Source organism: Callithrix jacchus, chromosome 7, assembly GCF_049354715.1.
Source record: "Callithrix jacchus isolate 240 chromosome 7, calJac240_pri, whole genome shotgun sequence".
Classification (NCBI taxonomy): domain Eukaryota; kingdom Metazoa; phylum Chordata; class Mammalia; order Primates; family Cebidae; genus Callithrix; species Callithrix jacchus.
Window position 1 is genome coordinate 118,777,783 of NC_133508.1, and position 23,421 is coordinate 118,801,203.

General features: G+C 38.6%; 1 protein-coding gene and 1 pseudogene across 3 annotated transcripts in view; one reads left to right on the forward strand and one right to left on the reverse strand.

Moving 5' to 3' along the window:
• The window catches only part of ADGRL2 (adhesion G protein-coupled receptor L2), a 678,326-nt gene that overhangs the window by 268,594 nt on the left and 386,311 nt on the right, over positions 1-23,421 (forward strand). The window lies entirely within an intron of this gene.
• Positions 14,015-14,554, reverse strand: LOC128928197 (small ribosomal subunit protein uS10 pseudogene; annotated as a pseudogene).

A 23,421-nucleotide genomic window follows, 5' to 3' on the forward strand; every position in this document is an offset into this window, starting at 1 on the left:
GCTTGGTCAACATGGCAAAACCCTGTCTGTACTAAAAATACAAAATTAGCTGGGTGTGGTGGTGCATACCTGTAATCCCACCTACTTGGGAGGCTATGGCAAGAGAATCGCTTGAACCTGGGAGGCAAAGGTTGCAGTGAGCAGAGACTATGCCACTGCACTCCAGCCTGGGAGACAGAGTAAGACTCTGTTTCAAAAAATAAAAATAAAAAATAACCTAAAGAGAGAAAACTTCCGTAGAAACTTGTCACTAGCAGTAAATAATTCCTTGGTGTTTGTGGAGTTAATATTTTCTAAAATGATTGCAGATTGATCAAAATAACGATTTTTATACTTTTGCATGGCTTCTGTGTATTGCAATAATCTAATAATTATAAGTAATAAGACTCCCCCTTAAAAGAAAAAGTGCTCATTAATGATTGTAATTCCATGTTGTATTGCACCTTCCTTACATGTTGTGAAAAGGTTATGAATTCACTCACTGTAGCATCAAAAGTATAAAGGTGAGAGGTGAGATTCTTTGTTGCAAGTGCTGAGAAATAATCATTTAAAGGTCAGTTGCACTCCGAAAAAGAACATTTGTTTAATAAGTAACTCATTTTGGGATATGCTGCAATTTTAAAGGTTACAGAATAGACCAATTTGCCAGTGATGTCAGCAAGAAGTACTATTAAAGTCATTGGTCCTATTAAAACAATCCTTCATAAAATTTAGATTGCATGCCTCCTCACATATCCCACCACATGTCAAAAAATTGCCCAAACTATTTATAGTTATAGTGTGCTTTCAAAGACACATCTCCTGGTGCACTTTACCTTAAGTACACAGCTCCTCTTAAAAGCAACAATGGAGTGTTAGATGGGAAAATATGTCGGCAACCACACAGCCTCCCCCGACACCCAACACACAATACACTCTCTCCCACATCTGATTTATCCTATTTTGCTTCATTCTTTCAGTTTCATTAATATATAAGAACATCCCCATGTGTCATGGGTTAAAGGATTTCTTACTGGATATTCTGTTGTGCCGTACACCAACAACTATCTTGCTAGAAACTTTTATATAAAAGAAAAAACTATTGATTCATCCATATAAATGACAAACTATAGATTTATATCCTTTCCTATTCCAAAACCATCTTCCTTCCCTACTATTCTCTAAAAAAGCCAAAGAATTTAGTTTCGGCAATAAGTTGGAATATTAACTTGATATGTAGATGATAAAGAAGTAACAATATTTGTACTAAAAATCTTTTAGTACCTGAAAGGTTATTTTTTTCAAGACCCGAATAAAGGTGGTAGTTATTTAATATAACTTTTATACTATTCAAAATTTTTTGCCTTTAGGGAACTGATGTACAAGTAAAAGTTGCTTCGTTGTTTTTATTTTTTCTTTGTGAAGCAGTATTTTAAACTGGCTATAATTTTCCCTAGAAGATCCATTCTTTGAGATGAGCATATGAATAAAATAATTTCAAGAAACACCTCTGTAGAAAGCAATCCCTTCCGAACACTTGATTGCTTAAGATTTACGTTTTATTTTTTACTCTTCTGTTGGTTGCAAAGCTTCTTCCCATTGAAGATATTTTGTTGGTGGTAAATAGTGAGTTCTCAGATTTTTATAATGAATTGATTTTTTACATATGTTGTGTCAGAATTTTAATTACAGTTTGAAAACAAGACATTTTCAAGCACACTTCTAAGGTTTGCCATTTAGATGAACAGAACTAGAAAGCTTATAACTCTTACCCTATTGTAAAGTAAGAACTCTGTCTATAAGACATTTGCAATTAGAAGAAATTATGATACTCTTATTTCAAGCAACTTAGCTAAGAATCAAGTTATTCTCTTAACTTGACTTGCTTTTCATTTGAAAGAGGGCAAAATCTATTTCCTGGGTAATTTTGCAGAGCAAAGATATTAATACGTTGGGGTTTAATTGTATCCTGTGTTTAAATACACTGTGGGTGAAACCCCAGACCTCTGCTTAATTGCTGTGAGAAAATAGCCTGATTTCTCTGAGATTAGGCACACGCTTATGTATACTTTGACCTAAGAGTGCCTCCTTCAGAATTAATCTTCTAAGGTAGAGGGATTTGCTTTTATATGTGCAGCAGGGCCATTCGTGACAAACAGGGCCTAATAAACTAACTTCACCCCATAGACCCCCTTTTGCTGTCAACGTTTTTCTTCATCTATTCACTTCACACATCTCTTGTCCAGTGGCTTATTAGCTAATAACCCTCACTGGGCAGGGGGAATAATTTTAATGGTATTTTTAAATTAGAGGACTTTGAAACTTAAATGGGATCCTTCAAAAATAAAACAATTTTTAAAACTTCCATTTTTACTAATGAAACTTAAAGTACTCTAGAATACTCCATTTAAGTAAATACCACAGTCCTTTGAGAAGACAAACAATTCGTATTTACTTAAAATTTGGTCTGCAGCTGTATTTTGTTGGATTTGTCTAATGTATGAAAGCACTTTTTCTTTCCCATCAGCTACATCCGAATTGTTTTTGTAAGATGTAACAGAATGTTCTGGTTTTAAAATATTTATATTAATCAAAGTTAGAGCTGTTTATATTTTTTGGCAATCGTGCTTTTCTTTAAAAGTGACGCACTCCTATTTAACTAAACAAAAGTGTTGAAATGGCCTGTCATACAAACTTCAACACAGCACAGTTGGTAATAGAAATTCTAGAGACGGAAATAAAGGGGACATAGTTTCTAGCTTCAGGTTAAACATGGATTAATAAAAAGAGCAACAGTGATAATTTCTAAGATTTTCCTGAGGAAATGTCATTCATTGCTGCTTATAAACTCTAGCATTACCTGGTTGAAAGGTTTGCGTTCAAGTTTCTTGTTCTATTTTCTTGGGGCATTAAGAAGCCAAGCCCAAGGGCTGGCTGAAAAATAATGACAAGCCACTAAAGCTGGAGGCTTACACAACCATCAGTTAATTTTAAAATTCCTTTATATTCCATATATGTCCAAACTTTTTTAGTAATGATAAAAATACTTACATGTTATTTACCTGCAGATGACTGTATAGTGGGCAGAAATAGCTAAAAGGAAAGAGCTTTTCTTGAGAGATCAAGCCTCCCGCTATTGTTATTGCTATAAGCTTTTGTTGGTAAATCTTAAACTGTATGATCTTTCTAGATCACGTTAGGGAAGTGGAGTTTTTTTTAAAGACATTTAAAGTGCAAGCCAACCTGAGTGTAATTCATATATAGTTGTATATAATTCTTTTGTAGTATGGACACTCCCAGATATTCTGGAAGTTTAATAAGACATGGCTTTAGGCAGATTGGTCTATTTGGGGTTTTTGTTCTTATTGCCATATTCATTCTGTAGTTCAAACTGCACTGATTCACTTCTGTGGAAAATAATCCTAAACAGGAAGGGTGGGGACAGAGGGATTAGTCCCTAATATGGAAGTTATAAGTGTTTTTTCTTTCGGGGTATGGTAAGCACATATCAAACAAACAGGAAGTATTATTATGCATTGCAGGCAGAGGGGCTAAAGGTCTCCTGTTCGAACTTTTGGCCCTTCTGGAATCCTGATCCTTCATTATTTTGTTTAACTTGATGTAAGTCTTGACCAGTAGCTGACTCTGAGAAAACATTTCCTGACATCATTTCCAGAGGTGATGTGGGATTATTGTGCTTGCCTTTTCATATTGGGTTGACAATGAAGAGTCCGACAGTGGTTCCTGCTTAATACTTCAAGCAGGTCGGCTTAATTCATTCCTTTGGCCTTTAGATTACAACTTCATTTTCACACTTTGGTTAAAATAGTTCAATGCACACAATGCACACGTACACACACACACATTCACAGTCACACGAACACATTTAAGGGGCAAAAATGGACTGTAGCAGAACAAAAAATAAGTAGACTCTTTTTAATTACCTCATTCATAATATGAAGTGGTGGGGAAAGAGAAAAAAGATCAGGATATAATAAATATAAAGTTTAAATCTCTAAACTAATTTACTTTTTCATTTTGGTACCAGCTAAAGCCAATGAAAATAAACATGTATTCTATTACGTTACACCATTATGGATTATTATTAATGTCTTGTTTCCAATTTTTTGCAATTTTGGTATAATCCAAATATATGCATTAGCCTGGGTAGGGAGTTTTGCATGAGGTAATTGACATTATATAGTCAAAAGCACAAGAAAAAGTCAAACATATCTGTAATCTTTACCCATTTCCAAACAGAAGGGGATAATCGGGCCAATTCTTCTATTGTGCACCCTCCCTCTGAGATTCCTTTGAAGTCAGAGGGAGATGAAGGAGCTGAGACTGAGAATGTGGCTGGAGGGGAAAAAAATGAATATTATCAGGCCGGAGTCTCATAACCATGTTTTATGCCACATTTACCGTTGGGTTTCCTATAATGCAGGGCCTTTTTATTATCATTTTTACCTTCTATTTTAATCAAGGATCACTAATATAATTTCCAATAATATATTGGGGTTAAAAATATGCTTATTTGAACTCCCCTAGGCTAGATTCACAACCCAGCCCCTCAAAAACATAAAGAAATTACTGTATTTAGAAAAAGTTACAAATGTAAAAAGCATCACTTTCCGCTTATGTGTAAGCCTAAATGAAGCAAAAAACCCGACCAATTAAATTGGCATTCAGAGTGAGTACAGCCCAGAGAGAAAGTTATGAAGGAGGTGGGGATTTATTTACTTGTCAAGCAATTTTCTCTCACTTTCCCCATACTTCCTACCACCTTCAAGGAGAGAGAAAATGTTGGCTTGCATTTATGTCACCTAGCTAAAAGTTTATTTCTTAACCCTCCTTAGTTACAAATCACAGGGAGCATGAATATATTTGAGTGCATAGGAGGAAAGTTATATAATTCATGCAATGATGGGCTGAAGCTGTGCAGAATCATTAGACTTAGGTGAACAGACAGCTGTGAGACTCTCCTCAGTTTCAAAATCGCCAACAAGAGGAAAATGACTGAAGACAGGAGCAAGGACAGAACCAATCAACTTGTCAGGCTGTGAAGCTATCTCTAAGAACAAGACCATTTCTTCCTCCAATTAATATACATTATTTGAGAACAACGCTAAGCCATATGGGAGATACTGGAATGTACAAAGACAAATCACGTGATTCTTGACACATTCAAATTTGTACGGAGGTGAAAAACATGTTAATAAACAATAACAAATAATCTGACAAGCATGATAATACAGGTGTGTACTTAGTGCTATAAGAAGACGAAGGAAGTTATTAATACTTCTCTGAGTTTGAAAAGAGGTACTGGATTGGTGAATAATAATTTCACAAAAAAAAGTTAATAAATGAAGCTGCATCTTAAAGTATAAGTAGGTATTCAACCAGCAGAAAAAGAAGAAGTGGCCATTGCAGGCAGAAGAACCAATGTGGACTGAAACCAGAGCATGTCTCATTCAGGGAAGATGTTGTTGACTGTGACAATAGCATATGGTGTACAGGCTGTGTGGTAGGAGGAAGAGTCTATCATAATTCGGCTCCAAACTGGAGCCCAATAAACAAAGCCTTGGATGTTATGCTAAAGAGTGGGGACTTCATCCAGGAAGCAGTGGAAAGTCACCAAAATGTTTAAGCAGGAGAGTAACATGATAAGAATCATGTTTTAAAAAATAGCTGGCATCAGTATAGAGGGAGGCTTGGAGAATGACAAGGATAGAATAGTTTTCACGAGTTAGAGAGAGGTTGAGAATTGAAAATGAGAACCTTTGCTATGATCGTAAATTAAAGAGAGATTTTAGGTTGAGGAGGTAAAATTAAAAGCAAAGCACAACTGGCAACCTCAATGTATACAACCTTTCATGTGCATACTGTCAGGTTTGGGTGAGAGTGATATGGGTAGAAAAAAATATGTTTCCAGTACAGTTAATAGTAGAAGATGGGTGCTTAAGTCAGAATCCCTAGAAGCAAGGCCAGAGATTAAAGTTGTTCTGAAAATGATTTACAAAGGGATTGCTCTCAGGAGAAGGAAAGCAAGAGGAGCAGAATAGGCAGAAGCAGGAAGGAAGGTAGCTAAGAAGGATGAAAACTGGCTTTAGCTGAGCCTGGTCTTTTGGGGAGCTCTGGAGCATATATAGTACCACAGAGTTAGCTCCTCTTATCCCCAGGAAGGATAATTCTCAGGTAAGTTGGCTTGGTTCAGCTGAGGGCTAATCTTTGGGAAGGAGACAGCTATAAGCTGTTAGCAGCCAAAAATACAGCCGCTGGGGAACAAGAGTGATGCCAACAGCAGCCGCTGCAGGCCGCCCCTTGCACTGCTCAGAACCACTTGCTTCCGACATTTCGTTTACTCCATTCAGGCACAATAGCTTCAGGATTCTGGTTAGTCACATGTCCTGCGCCCCCATATAAGATAAAGATGAGTAAAACAAACTGTAACTTCCAGTGCTGCAATGTGTCTCAAGGCCATAACATAATCATCATCTAACCCGCCATCACTCTTCTAGATATTCCTCCTTATGGGTGAGGACTTCTGCACATCTGGGGTAAGCCAAATTCTCATCACTTAGCAGTCTGAGCACCTGATTACCAGGCCCTAATCTGGTTATGGTTTTTGTACTTGCCTGTTACATTAAACATGGCATGAGAATACCAAGATGCAGCCCAACAGATCACCTGAGTGACAGACACATTGCTCCCTGCCTCTACTATATAGCAACATTTCTGCCTCCTCGTGATAATCGGGTCATTTATCTTGCCAATACAGTAACGTTTTGTACCAGCTAGTCTACCGGCAGGAGAAGCTCAAAGTAATCTGTCAATAGCCATAGTTTTAAGTTTACTGAGACTTTTCTTAGATTCCCTGGGTGGAAGTTTCTCGGACTTAGGACCTCTAGGCTCGCAAAACCTGAAGTTGCAGGAATGGGTCCCTAAGAGTGATAGTTGAGTGGAGTTCTTATTTTTACTCTTTGATTCCTGTGCTCAAGTATTTTAATCACTGAGGACAGAGAACTATATAATATCTGTTGCTTTAAAGTGCATACTGTATGCCGAAAGATAATACCTGTCCGCATAGGATGCCATCTCTAAGCTGGTGCTGTAACTGGGCCAGCATGTAGTAGGACCAGTAAACTCCATGAGCATGTGCACATTGCTGTATTCCTTTTCTAGAAAGTGAGTTCGTTGGTCCAATTAACATGATGTTATCCATATGGTCCACAAATATGATGCCCTGTAGAAAGTTTATACAATCCCAATCCTCACAGACTATATTCAGACCAAGGTGGAGAACTCACATAGCACTGGGACAAGATCATGACTCTTGTTATTAATCCATATGCAAGCTGCTTCCGATCCTCCTTCCCTAATGGCTATTAAAAATAGGACATTTTAATATAGTAAATTGGTAAAAAATAAAAATAATAATAGCACATTTGCCAGAACAATACCCACATATCTTGTATCTGGTTAACTTGTCCTAGTAAATATGTTACATACAGCATAGCAGCTGCGATTGAAACTACAACTTGCTTCAGTTGGCAGTAGTCTGCTCATAACTCCATGATCCATCTAATATGTATATGGTCTCGATTGCTCAGCTATGTGCAGATAAGGGATCCTCACATATGCATCCTTTAAATCGTTGAGACTATCTATTTTGAGAGCAGTATCTATTTATTTATTTATTGCACTAATCTGTGCAGTTTTCCTCAGGATGTGATAACTGGTTTTGATTTACTAACTTGACCATAGAGGATAGTTTCAAAGAGTTCCACTTTGATAGTACAATAGTTGGTTAAGGAAACAATGGGAGAATTCTATCAACTTCTAACTGGCTCATCCCAATTATACGTTCGAGGACTAGAAAAATGACTACTGGATGAGTGTGTAAACCCAGTAGACCCACTGTGAGATAAGTCTGGATCAGAACCCCATTTATTTCCTGACACTTGCCTGCCCATACTCTAACCAGTGGCCCATGGTGGTGCTATCAGCATCAATTCATGTCTTATATCTACCAATCCTAAGAAGATCTGAGCATTCCCTTTGTTCCAGTGTACAGTTTTCTGAGTAAATACCTCTTTGTCCTTTTGGGGAAGAACTGAGGAATCACACACTGACTATAATGTTGCAGTTCCTGTGTCATGGGGACCAGCATCTCCTTCAGTCAGTAGTTTCTGGGTATGAGAACCCACTCAGGTATGAAGACAAGACAAGAAATTATGACTTTCCATTGAGATACCTGATCTTGGCCTTTTGCTCATTATTTTCTGTCTCTTGATTATATATACGAACCAATACCCTTTTTGGTGACCCATCTATCTTGCCCTTTCACATAGCAACCATCTCCATGTATACCTTGGGATAGTTCCCACCCCCACCCACACAGCAGCCATTTCAACTCAGTTTCCCACTGTCGTGATTGTACTCACTTTGCTTCTGACAATTAAGTTATTCCTTGTGGTCCCTATTAATCTGGAATCCTACCATTCCCCTTGCTACAATGGACCCCAATCTTTTAATCAAATGTCCTACTATCCCTGATTTAAGAAGGACTGTGCTTCTCCATAATGTTGGAATCTCCCTGATAAGCAAATTCTTTATCATGTTAATAAACAGCATGTCCTCCAAGTTCTCCTGAGGAATAGAGTCAGATATGGATTTTTCAGTCTTACATGATGAACCCATTTTTGCATGCTCAGGTTTTTTTTTGTTGGTTTATTTCTTTCTCTACAACCTATTACTACAGTGCCGGGATCTCTACTTCATGTCATGTGACCCATCAGTTTTTCCAAGCTACCGAGAGCTATCCCAGTCTTATATTAGACCTACCATATAAGACTTTGCTGGGTATTAAATGCTGTGTTACAACAAAACAACCCCATATGGGAAAACTGTCCATTGCATAGCTTTATATTCTGCCAGGACCCTCAGGATCCACTCCTAGGCATACTCTTTGGGGATACTGCAGTCAAGTCCTAGATATCCTTGGAGTATATAATTCATCCCTGTCCTTAGCAGGCCATCAATTCTCTGGCTGAGCCATGCTGAAATATGGCCCAAATTATCAGTCTGACTTCCATGAGGGAAGGTATAGGCAGATCTTGAGGACTGTCCTATAAGGCATCTGCGTTATTTGAGATTTTGGCATAGACTTCATGAATGAAGCTTTCTCTTCCATTAAGAGGAAAGGGGGCTTACTAGCCATTTTTGTGAGCCACACATGTTCAGGGGAGGATGTAGTTATAAGATGCTCATCTACTCAGATATCCCTATCCCAAACTTCAGGGTACTACTTCTTTTGTTCAGAGGCCTAAATTTTGCATAGGAAACTTGCCTTGGCTGAGAATTTAGCCTCCTTTAAAGTTCTTCCACTTCTACAAATGAGCCATAAGGCTGATCTCCAAATCTATCTGCTCTCTAGCTACAAGAGAAGAATGTCTCTTTAAATGATGCTAATGAGGTTTTCTGACTCTCACATTTTGCTTTAAATTCTAAATAATAGAACCGAGTCTGTATATGAAGCAGACTCTATGATGGCTTCCAATGAGCCTTGCCTTGTAGTGATCATGATATTGCATAATCCACTCCCTTAAGTATGGGCTGGCTTTGTGACTTATTTTTAACCAACAGAATATGGGAAAGGTGATGGGACATCACTTCCATTATTAGACTACATAAGATTGTCACTTCCTTCTTACTAGAAGAATCCCTCTCTTTCTGGCTTTGATCAATTCATCTGCCATACTGGAGTGGCCCATGTGGCAAGAATCTGAGGATGGCCTTCAACGAATAGTTCACAAGGAGATGAATTCTGTCAAAAATCACATAAACTTGAAAGTGGATACTTCCCCAGTTGAGCCTTCTGGTGAGACCCTAGCCTTATGTGGTACCTTGACAGTAGCCTTGTAAAAGACTCTAAAGCAGAGGACTCAACTAAGACATCCCTGAACTCCTGACCCATAAGAACATAGAGATAATAAATATGTTTTGTTTTAAGCTGCCTAATTTATGATAATCTGTGACAAAGCAGTAGATAACTAATAGAGCCTATTATTTTATCACTTCAATGCATCAGTGATATTTAGCAAAAATTAGCTGTATCTTTAGAGTTCCAATTTCCCCATACCTCTCAAAGCCAGACATTGCATCAGCTACTGTATCTCAGCCTTTTGCTCATTATTTTGAGCTCATTATTTCAAGATACACCTGTATCTTAGCCCAGTTTGCCACCATGGGTAAAAATTTTAGCCAGAGGTAGGCAAATATTTTCTGTAAAGAACCAGATGATAAATATTTTAGTCTTTGAGATCATATGGTCTCTGTCTCAAATACTCAATTCTGTCTAAAAATAGTTAAATAAATGTGTTCCAAAGAAATGTTATTTACAGAAAGAAGTGAGTTGGGTTTGGCCCACAGCCATAGTTTGCTGGTTCCTAATCTCACCAATCACACTGCTATATAATGCCAGGGACTAGCAATAATGCACCTGCCACTGGTGATAAGAGTCTTATTGCCATCCGCCTCCCAAACCTGTGCTTCTTAGGACCACGTCCAGTGTCATTCAACTTGACTTGGGATCCCTAAAAGCAGAAACTAAGAAAAGGATTCTTATAAAACTGATTTACTGAGGGAGTGCTTTTGGAGAAGGGGAAGAAAGGAGAGGGCAAAGGAAAAAAGCTAAGCAAGAATGTATGTTCAGCTGAAAACTGTGAGAGCTTGGTCCTATAGGTAGCTCTGGAGCACCAGAGGTCAATTCGCCCTTATACTTTGCTTGTAAGGGTGGGGAATAGGGTGCAGGCAGGGAAGGAGGAACGTTCAGATTCCTTATATCAGTAAAGTGTTGGCTGTTGGCTGCCTGGGCATGGGAATGGCCCCAGTAAAGCAATTTTCCTTCTCAGGGAAGGGAAATAGCTGGGTATGGGTACTTTCCTATTCCTTCTTTGGGACAACACTTTTACCCCAATTACATTTCTGTTTATGACCTGAAACCATTTTCATTAATTTCTAAAAAATGGAAATAGGATGGTCAAAATAAAAAGAATATTAATAATGCCAAAAATGATGCCAAATAAATGTTGGTTTTGGTTTTATATTTGATAGGTGTTGATTATCAGTATTCTTAGCCCATTTGTCAAAACTAGAACCAATATAGTCAAAGTGAATAGAATGAAATGATGGTGTGGGGAGCAATTACAGGAAATATGGGCAGTGGCAAGATAAAACACACATAGCTCAAAGTTCTCCTATCACCTGCTGCTCACTATTAAATAGTGTAATAATCACCCTAGAGAGCAGCTGCTCCAGTTTCTATCCCACGCTATCCCTTACTGGAGCTGTGAACTTGGGTAAGATATTTTAATTTCTGTGCCTCTTCAGTTTCCTAATCTGGAAATCAGGATTATTACCAGTATCTAACTCATGAGATCACTGTGGGTAAAAAAATGAACTAATACATGAAGTGTTTACAATATTATTTAATGCATGGTGTACACTTGATTATTGTTGATGTTGCGTTGTTTGTGATCACTAACTTACCGACTATCTTATTTAAATGTAGCTTTTGGGGTTGGGGCTCTATTACCTCTTATTCCTATACTTCGAAATATTTGAAAATATAATTAGATTAGTCTACTCTCAGCAAAAAATCAAGTCTCTTTCCCAGACCCCGAGGAAAATTCTGCAAAAAGCCATATTCTTGAGTTCCTTCTGTAGACAGTTTAAAAAGGTATCTAGGCTTCTAAGCAAAAACCATTAAAAAAGAGTATCTCTATCCACATCTGAGATGATTTTCCTTTAGTAATGAATCTAAAGAGGCTCCAGTTTTTTGTAAGGTAAAATGATGACTAAATTTTGAGAAGTTTTTTTGGCATGGCCGAGCATAAGCAAGAAGCTCTAAAGAGTTCAAAAATAGAGGCTTCTATATAGTTTCACACATAGATAGGCAACTAAGTATGTAAGTAGAAACACATAAAGAATATTGTTTATTATATATTTAGATACACTGCCTCAGGGGAGTACAAACTTCCAATTTTTAGATTTATAAATATACTTTTGAATCTATAATAATGCAGAGTACAAGATTTTGTACATTGGAGTTAGATGAAACATATCTGATCATCATCATCTGTCTGGTAGTTCTACTTCTCTTCATCTTTATAAATCACTGCTCAATAAACAAGAAAATAGGAGCCAAGCAACCATGAAGATTTGGAAGAAAGATCACAATTATTTGACGAGTGAAACATCTGGAAAGGGATCATGGCCTCATTATCTTTCAAAAATAGTTAATGAAACCTTCTTTTAGTTCACTGAAGAATTGAAAGTGGAAATGCTTCATCAAACATCAACTAAGAAAATGTATGCCAATGCTTTGGATAAGTCAAGTTGTCATTCTGCTCCATAAATATTTATTCTGCAAATGGTTTTTAAAACTTCCAGTTTCCTTATTATAAGGAAAAGTTAAGTTGGTATATTTATTTTAGATTATATTACAGAACTTTTCAACAGTTGCGGTTTTGAAAAACATTTATTCCATTCCTTTTCCTTCTTAAAATCAGTGGCTTGAATTGAACAAATCATAATGTAGTAGGAATTCTCAATCTTAGCAGGTGAAAGATCGGTCTCACCTATGATGTGTCCTCTTAACAATGTAAAAGTACATCTTAAAAACATTAGAAATCTTTTGAAATTCTACATTTCAGAAAGAACATATTTAAAAATTGATAAGCCATTGGACAGCAAATGGCTTTTAAAAAACAATTACACTAAAAAAGTAAATCGTTTTCAATCCAAATGTGATTGTGCTTTTCTGGTTAAAAAATCTATTCTTTTATAAGAATCTAAGTATAATAGAATAACAACTTGTGTAACATGAAGCAGCAAACACATTTAATATAAAAACACTGCATTTTGTCTATTTGATTCAATCACCAAACACTTACTGAGCACTGACTAGATGTCAGGGACTGACAGGTGCTAAGAAGGCAAAAATGAAATGGTGGTTACTGCCTTCAGGGAACTCCTAGTCTAATGGAGGTGACAGACACTTCTACAGCTATCTATAATAGAGTGTGACATGTGCTATGCTAGCAGTACCAGCTAAGTATTACAGGAGCAGCAGGGAAAAAGTAACCTTCTGAATCTAGTTTAAAATTGAGAAATGCAATACTTTTTATGAACCAAGGATCACAAAAAAAAGTCAGTCAATATATACAATGAAGATAAAAGCCTTTGAGGAAACAAATTTAGAGGACAATTCTTAACGGTACCTTCCCAGTAAACATGGGAGTAATAACATTTAGAGAACTGAAAGATTGTAAACAATGTACCTACTTGTACATCTCAAGAATATTTTTACAGGACGCAAGTTGTGACTGTAATGACAGGCTTCATTCTGTAGAGTGGCATTCCTGTAACTGCTATGAATGTACTCCACTTCATTAAAATCATTAACAATTACCAAAGATCGTTATTTCAACATGGCAGTCAAACACATGCTACAACTAAATTTGCACTGAAGTACATTCAGTACTGGGGCAAATGTGGTCAAAACTGATTAACAGTTAAGAAAATTACAATGTCACAAAAACTGAAGGGCTAAGCTCTTCATTCCATTAATAAAGCTTATTTAGTTTGGCAAGATATAAATAATTACAGGAGCCTGCAATATGAATGTGTTGCCTTAGCATTTGCTTTCATAGCTCTTTGGGCTATTAAATATATTACCAAGTATAGTTCTTTATCTGAGTGTCTTGGTCCATTTGGGCTGCTATAACAGAATGCTATCGACTAGGTGGCTTATAAACAACAGAAATATGTATCTCACAGTTCTGGAAGCTGAGACGTCCAAGAGCAAGGCGCCAGCAGATTCAGCATCTGATGAGGGCAGCTTCCTGGTTCATAGACAGCTGTCTTCTCCCTGTCCTCACAGGGCAGAAGGGGTGAGGGAGCTCTCTGGGGTCTCTTCATAAGAGCACTGCTCCCATTCATGAGGGCTCTAGCCTCATGATCTAGTCACCTATGAAAGTCCTACCTCCTAATACCATTATACATTGGGAACTAGGCTCTTTTTTTCTTTTTAACAACCGGTAATCAATTTATTAAAATAGTTGACTTAAGCATCTGCAATGGTGACTTCCACTTCAGCTTGCGGCTCAATACGGATGGAAGTGATCTGCTTAACAATCTCAGAAGGACTGTGCAAGTCCATGAGTTGCTGTGGATTCTCATCTTAGAACCTTCACCACGAGGAGTTTTTCTTGGAGTGATTCTCAAAGTCTTGGTAGCCATTCAAACTGGTCCTCTCACTTTGAGATTCTTTTCCTTTGCTCCTCTGATCAAATCAGCACATACCTTCTCTAGAGATTTTATGTTGTGGCTCTTTAGAGTGATTCCAATTTAGTGAATGGCCATCTCCGGCTCCACAGGTGTTTTTCCAGTATCCTTAAAAGCCATGGCTGCTGCGTCGCTCCCTGACCAACTTGTTCCTAGGCAAGAGCAAACAGTGGTGGGTCAGGAGCAGGAGCGGCGGATCTAGAGCTCCGCACCACCTACAACCGTGTCTTCCTCAAAGAGGGAGAAAACTAAGATCTTAATTTATGAATTTTTATTTCCACAATCCCTGGATTTCCCTTTTTTTTTTTTTTTTTTTTTTGACAGGCTTTATGACTGAAGTGACTAAAGCGTATCAGGAAACTTTTGGCACAACTTTTTTTTTTTTTTTTTTTTTTTTTAAGAAGGAGTTTCACTCTTGTTGCCCAGGCTGGAGTGCAGTGGCACAATCTCGGCTCACCGCAACCTCCGCCTCCTGGGTTCAGGCAATTCTCCTGCCTCAGCGTCCCGAGTAGCTGGGATTACAGGCACACACCACTATGCCCAGCTAATTTTTTGTATTTTTTAGTAGAGATGGGGTTTCACCTTGTTGACCAGGATGGTCTCGATCTCTTGACCTCATGATCCACCCGCCTCGGCCTCCCAAAGTGCTGGGATTACAGGCTTAAAAGTTTCCCACATATGTGCTTTTATTTGTGAAGCAGCACACAGGGCGAAGTAGTTTCTAGCTTTCTGCCTTAATATTGGTCCTGGCTTTTGGGTGAGGAGTGGACACTGCTATGTACAACTGCCACTTCTTGAACTCTTCCCTCTCTCTGTCCCCCATGTATCTGTCTTTGGTTAGTAAGACGATTTTGCCTTATCTTTTTGAATATTTGAATAGCATGATTGAATTTTTAAAGAACTCTACAAAATAAGGATTTCAGCACAGTCCCTGCCCTGTGAATTTATAAGATAATGAAAAGGCACCTTCCAAACAAAGAAAAGATGGAAAGATATTCTTCCTGAGAAAAGTATGTAACAATAGGGAAAAGCCAGTTGTCTCTTTTCTAATCCTTTGTCTTTGACATCTGTCATTTGGGGAGAGGGTTATGTGGGTGTTGGGGTGTTACAGTAGTAGTTGAAAAGTTCTCTTCAACCCGTGGTGCTGATTCTCTACCCTTTGCCAATAACTTCCTATCTTACATATTACTTTCGGTTATTTTTTCTCTTTAGCTCACCACTAAAGAATTACATCTGCTAAAAACACAATTATTTCTACAAAAGTAGAAAGTACATATAAAAAAAAGAAAAGAAAGGTATTTGCAAATATTTTACCTTTGAATTAAAGTTTAAGAAACAGCAACAGCAATAATGATTAAAATATGCGAATTTATTTAGTTTTTCACAATTTTCAAAGCACGTGTACATATATTATCCCATTTGATCCTCATAATAACATTGTGGATAGTTAGAACAGGCATTATTGTTTTCATTTTACACATGAGAAAATTAAATACCTTAACTGGGTTCCCCTAGAAATGTTAAGACAAGGATTCAAATGCAAATTCCATTGTTCCTCGACTTACAATGGGGTTATATCTGGATAAACCCATCTTAAACGGAAAATATTATAAGTCAAAAATGCATTTCATAACCCCCGATAAACCCAACATAAAGCTGTAAAATCTTTTTTTTTTTTAGCTGTAAAATCTTAAGTCAAACCACTGTTTGAGCTGATCCCAGGAATCACTGATAGGGAGTGTGGAATGAGACAGAAGGGAAGAAAGCCAATAAAAGGTGTGTTTTTAAGGTGGTTTCCAGCTCGGCAATTCAGTCGTGCTGGGGATCTATGAAAGCTGGTACAGAGTGCAACCCAGTGTTAACTCAATTAAGGGATAAAAATGCTGGAATATTTTTCTACCAACTCTTCACCTATCTTTGGTTGAAGTCTGCCTCCAGAGGTAACAACTGTAGGGTACTTCTGGCTTGCATTTCTTGGTTAGACTGAGCATATTCCCAGAGCCAGAAAAATGTCCTCACTCTCAGAGTCACAAATGTTCAGAGTAAGCAGCCTTCAAGGTGTAGAGGTGAATGATGGGTGGGGCAGAATGGTCTCAGCCAAACTCAACAAGGTCAAGCAATTTATTCCACCACAGACACACAGCTAATATTGACAAGGCCATGAAGGGACTTAGGTCTTTGGCTGTTTGGGTAGATTCTTTGATAGAGTAAAATAGATGTCATTCCTTGTTCTCAAAGTGTAGGTTAGGAAAGAGAGTAGTCTCCAGGTGCGGTGGCTCATGCCTATAATCCCAACACTTTGGGAGGCCAAGGTGGTTGGACCACGAGGTCAGGAGTTCAAGACCAGCCTGGCCAATATGGTGTAACCCTATCTCTACTAATATAAAAATTAGCTGGGCATGGTGGTGCATGTTAATAGTCCCAGCTACTCAGAAGACTGAGGCAGAAGAATAGCTTGAACCCAGGAGGTGCAGGTTGCAGTAAGCTGAGCTCATGCCACTGCACTCCAGCCTGGGTGACAGAGCAAGACTCCGTCTTGAAAAAAAAAAAAAAGTAGAGAAGAAAAAATATATTAAGCATGAATAAATATTCTTTCTAAAGGTCTTATAATAATTGAGATTTTTTCACCCTGTACATGTAACAAAATTATTCAAAACCTGAAGCTTTTATACAATGCAAAGTAATATTAATACATGGACCTTTACATAGCAAACATGCCAATATACATTGCCAAGGGTTTCATTCCAATTGGTGATATTTTGCTGAGGACACTGGAACAAATTTTTGTATTTATAGGTGCCACAACACATTTAAAAAACATGTATATTGCAGAAAATTACAGGCAAACATTATGTGGAAAAGTCCCAGCTGATGTGTGTTATCACTGAACAGCCTCTTCACATCAGTGGCACTCACACCTCAGTTTCACAGTTGTAAAATATTTTACTACAGATGTGAAGGTATTCTTGCGGCTTACTCAATAAAACCAAATGGGGCTTTATGCACCCCTGAGTTTTCAATTAATGTTGTTGACAGAATGAATGGCTATTTATGCAACCAGTCTTTCATGTTCATTCATGCTATACAATACCTAAGTCTTAGGGATCTTATCTAAATGCCTCCCCTCTTGGGAGGGTGCTTATGGATTCCATTGTATATATAGGGTAGCATAAGGTTCAATGATTCTATCTAATCAGCAGAGTGGACCTTACATTTTAGCAGAGGCCACTGAAGCCTTTGTTCAGCAACAGGGCATTATCCTATAACTTCTACAACAAGTTGAATGTCTGGTGGTACAATTAGGCAACCAGTGCCTGAACTTCACTTTCCCAAAATGCCTCTCTGTCCTCACCACACCCCAACACTCGTATTTTTGGGAACAGGATATCTACACAGGAAAATCATTTTTCTTTTCTTTTCTTTTTTTTTACCCAGGCTGGAGTGTAATGGCACGATCTTGGCTCACTGCAACCTCTGTCTCCTGGGTTCAAGCAATTCTCCTGCCTCAGCCTCCCGAGTAGCTGGGACTATAGGCATGCACCACCATGCCCAGCTAATATTTTGTATTTTTAGTAGAGACGGGGTTTCACCATGTTGACCAGGATGGTCTCGATCTCTTGACCTCGTGATCCACCCACCTCGGCCTCCCAAAGTGCTGAGATTATAGGCATGAGCCACCGCCCAGCCAGAAAATCATTTTTCTATGTGTAGTGAACCCTTTGTACACGCATCCATTTGACTGTGGTGAATAAGATCCTGGAACATGGTTGGAGCCCAATAAATGCTTGCTGAATCTAATCCAACAAGAAAGAAACAGCACTGTCAGCCCTGGCCCCTGTGTGCTCTAAGATATCTGTAACACGGTACAGTTCTTGGAGGTAGAAGCTAAACGTGAGTACCTCCTATATCCCCCCATTCAACAGTCTCCTCAAGCAAAAGGAATGTGTAAATGTTATCTGAGAAAGCTTTTCATGGTAGATGAATGAAATTCCAACTTTCTTCTTGGATTAAAAATAATTCCAGTAATAATGCAATTAGAATTTCATTGTGGTTAATCATTATTAATTAAAATCAACATATTAATTTATCTTTCCATACAGTTTTTTTTTTTTAATCAGGCCAGGTGATGTGGCTTATGCCTGTAATCCCAGCACTTTGGGAGGCTAAGGCGGGCAGATCATGAGGTCAGGAGATCGAGACCATCTTGGCCAACATGGTGAAACTCTGTCTCTACTAAAAATACAAAAAACTAGCCAGGCGTGGTGGCATGTGCCTGTAATCCCAGCTATTCAGGAGGCTAAGGCAGGAGAATCACTTGAACCAGGGAGTTGGAGGTTGTAGTGAACAGAGATCGTGCCACTGCACTCCAGCCTGATGACAAGAGTGTGACTCTGTTTCCAAAAAAAAAAAAAATTCATCCTGTATTGTTAACCACACATTGTCCCTAAGAAGTAGCTAAGGATTGCTGTCTCCATTTTTCAGAAGAGAAAACCAAGGCTCATTAAGCCTAAGTGATGTCCGTTCAGGTGATATCAGAGAAAGGGATACAAATGCAGGTTTATCAGATGTAATCTAAAATAACACATTTTAAAAGTTCAAACTATGTTTCCCAAGTTTTGAGACTCCATCTGAAAAATAGAGGCATGTTTGTTTACTTCTGCAAAGCAAATTAAATGTGTAACCATGTATTATTGATGTCTATTATTTTAGTTCCTAAGAAGTATGTGTATCAAATTGCCTTTACAAGAGAAATCATATTAAAACACTTGTATTTACATGCTTTTTTAGTTTGCACTTGAGCGTTTATTTTTCTGCTGACTTTAGGACGGTAATATAATGTGACGCTTTTTTCAAAATCAGACATGCTGGTGACTGTTCCGGAGCACAGCTCAGTGTTTGTGCTTAAGATGTCCAGCCTGAAATAGGACTGTACCATTAAGAGTACACGTACAAATAAGCAAAGACTGTCAGACCAAACAGACGCCAAAGCCTTGAATTGTAAACTAACCCCGGAGGAACTTTTAGAGTTATTAGAACATTTGCCCATTATTTCTAGAAACATCTCAGTGGCTCTAATCCATCGCAAACTTTTTATTCTTCTCAATATAGCTCATTCTCTCTTGAAATCTTTCTTCTGTTCTATGGCCAGCAAAGGCGAGAAGGGACAGACAGGCCCAGAGTAGACCCCTGGCCTCTTAGACCTAACTTAGGGCAAAGGCAGAGAGATGCCCCAGGCAATATGCACAAGGCTCTCAGGAACACGAGCAGCAGGGCAAATTGCTGCCTGATTTGCAGTTCTGCTCTCCGACTATCAGAATTTTATATCCGGAAGATCATAATTTAGAGACTAATACAGCATGCTCATTGAATAGATTAGGAAATGTGTTTCTCAGAATTCAAATGACTTGCCCAAGTTCAGTGGTTGAATGAGAGATAAAATATGTCTCTCAGAGTGGAATAAAATATATTTGTTTGTTTAAAAACATGACATTAATCAAGACAGACTAGTGATGTAGCTGGAGGATCAGACTTTAGGTCACAAGATATCTAAGTAAACTTTGATTTACTTAAAAGCCTTGAGATAGAATATAAGTCAGTTTGGCTACCTTGCCTGAATAATGAAGTTAATATTTATTTCTGAAAAGGCTTGGATCTGTCATCTAAAGTCTTAAATCATATTCATTCAATGCCATGCTTAAGCAGTACAGTAATGAAAAGAAACAGTCTGAAACAGAGAGCTGCTGAGAGATGCTAACGTAATGAGTGTGCCTCCATCCTGTGCAGAGGTGCTCATTGGTGAGAGGAGGGCATGGCTAGCAACTGCTTTTTGTTGGTGCAGTACAGAGTTGAGCAGGATGATTTATAAACCTCAACACATTGAAGACCCAAAAAAAAAAAAAATCATTAAGCAGCATGGCTCAGGCTTCAATCTGCTTTTTTCTTCTCCCTAACATGGGTAATAAATTGTGTGGGCTTTAATAATTTATAGGCAATGTTGTTATAATGTGAGAATATTAACTTTGGTGAGTCTTTTAATTTGCTTGTGATGTCAGTTGTGTGCTGAAGTGTTTCTTCTATAGGACAGCAACACCACTAATGCACAATTGTATTCTGACACTTCAGTCAGAGGCTCCTGGGGACTAGAAGAGACAGTTCACTTTAGCACTGATTTTATCAATTTGGTGCATGTCCCTCAGGAATTACATGCCACAGAGAGAATTAAAAGGAACAGTTTGAAAGCACTTAGAATCATATTAGCACATTCACATACAACCCCTCTTCCCCGTGTCCTTGTGGAAAGATAGCCTGACTCAAGCCATTTTATTTCTGCCGAGGATTATGCCTCAGGAAAAAAGAGAGAGACAGAGAGAGAGACAGAGAGAGAGAGAGAGAGAGAGAGGAAGAGAAAAGAAAAAAATTTTAACTAACAAAAAACAGCACAAGGACAGCCCCCAAAACATTCTAGATTCATCTGGGAATGTGGCCAATTTCTTCCCAGTTAATAATGTCCTCCACAGATTTTCCCTCAAATGTTTTCTCATCATTTCACAAATGTGACAGTAGTGACCCTCTCATATTTCAGAAATAATTCGTCTCTGTCCCGCCTATGTTTTCAATCAGGGAGGAAAGAGCTTTGTAGCAGTTTAGTGAACATCAGAGCCAGAAAAACATATAAAAGGAGACGAAAGGGGCAGAATGAAAGAAAAGGGAAGACAGAATAGTTCAAGAGATGATGTTATGGGAAAACAGAGGTTCTTCGATAGGCCTGAGCATGCATGGAAGGACCTGAGAGCATCACCCACGCACGATTCCGAATTTTAATTCCAATCTAGAAGCTGCAAACAGAAATGAACACCTGCCCCTTCCTGTGTTTTGAGCAAACCCCTCTCCATATATAGATTCTGCTACTTAAAAATAAATAAATAAAACACATGAAGCAGTGAATTGGAGAGATTAAAATAAAGTAACCAGTGACGAGGCCCAGTGGCTCATGCCTGTAATCCCAGCATGTTGGGAGGCCGAGGTGGGCAGATCACCTGAGATTGGGAGTTCGAGACCAGCCTAGCCAACATGGCGAAACCCTGTCTCTACTAAAAATACAAAAATTAGCCAGGCACAGTGGCTCATGCCTGTAATCCCAGCACTTTGGGAGGCTGAGGCAGGTGGATCATGAGGTCTGGAGTTCAAGATCACTCTGGCCAAGATGGTGAAACCTTGTCTCTACTAAAAATACAAAAATTAGCCAAGCATGGTGGTGGGTGCCTGTAATCCCAGCTACCTGGAAGGCTGAGGCAGAGAACTGCTTGAACCCAAGAGGTGGAGGCTGCAGTGAGCCAAGATCACACCACTGCACTTCAGCCTGGGCGACAGAGTAAGACTCTGTCTCAAAAAAAAAAATACAAAAATTAGGCCAGGCACAGTGGCTCATGCCTATAATCCCAGCACTCTGGGAGGCCAAGGCAGGCGGATCACCTGAGGTCAAGAGTTTGAGACCAGCCTGGCCAACATGACAAAACACTGTCTCTATTAAGAACGCAAAAATTAGCTAGGCGTCATGGTGTGCATCTGTAATCCCAGCCACTCAGGAAACTGAGGCTTGAGAATTGCTTGAACCTGGGAGGCAGAGGTTACAATGAGTAGAGTTCACACGACTGTACTCCCACCTGGCTAACAGAGCGAAGCTCTGTCTCCAAAAAAAAAGTGCCCAATACACTCAGAAGCTAGCAGAATGAGAGAGTGCAGTAACCACTGGTGGTAAGGTGAGGAAGGCTGGTGTTCATACCTTAGCATATGATAGTAGAAGGTCAGTGACTGAGTGGAAAAAGGAGCAGAATCAAACACTAGATCCCTTGCTCTCCTTTCTCTCCCTTTTTCTCTCTCTCCCTCACACACCTCATGTCTCCTAATTCTTTGAATTTTCATTAAAACATTTTTTTCTTTGGCCTAAAATATTTAGTTCGTCTCTCCAAATCTAACCTGAAATTCGGCCTTTCTCTCATAACTCAAACCCAAAAAAAATCTCGGCCCTTTGTTCTTTAACCTCTGCACTTTATTGTACATCTTTTTTTTTTTTACTGATTCTAGTTCAAGATTTGGGTCTTTCCACAGACGTGTATGTGTGTATGCATGTCCTGTGTTTGAATGCATGTGTGTCATGATATGTGCACCACAATGCATAATTACTTATCTTCCAGAAAATATAGATGCATATCTCTGTAATAAATCTCTTTGATGACTGTAGCAACCTATCTTAATGACAGGTATGTGTGTCAATGCCCAGGCTGACCTACAGGATGCCAGAAAGTTCTAACATACTAAGGCAAATTTTAAAACTGCAAACTTTTGAAGTTTTTTCTTATATTTCACAGTGCCATCCATTCAACCCCCAGCATTCTAAATAAGGCTCACATGGTAACTTGTGCTATCAGCAAGACTAGAAAAGCAGCTCAGGAAGAAAGGACAATTATGGAAAATATTTTGTAATGATCAACATGTGACTACTTGTACATCATCTTTTATATCCAAAAAATGGAAGGAAAAGAAGCAAAGGCTATTCTGTTAAAGACGAGTCCTGTTCCTCATCTTTTCTTAAATAGTCTGGCTTATTTGTTAGGATCTAAATATAAAGTTAGTAACTTGGCTACAAGAACCATAGTTCTTGAACTTTGTCTAACAATCAAATGAATCTCTTTTCACTAGTTCATAAGAACCCAGTATCTTTTTTTTTTTTGAGCCAGAGTCTCACTCTGTCATTCAGGCTGGAGTTCAATGGCACAATCTCGGCTCACTGAAACCACCCTCTCCCGGGTTCAAGCAATTCTCCTGCCTCAGATTACTGAGTAGCTGGGATTACAGGTGCTCACCACCATACCTGGTTAATTTTTTATATTTTTGTTAGAGACGGGGTTTTACCATGTTGGCCAGGCTGGTCTTGAACTCCCGATCTCAAGTAATTCACCCACTTTGGCCTCCCAAAGTGCTGGGATTACAGGCATGAGCTGCTGCGCCTGCCCTATAAGAACCCAATATCTTAAACAGAAGATAGATGAGCTACTTTGGTTAAAGTAGTGTAAGGTGGCCTGGAGCTCCTCA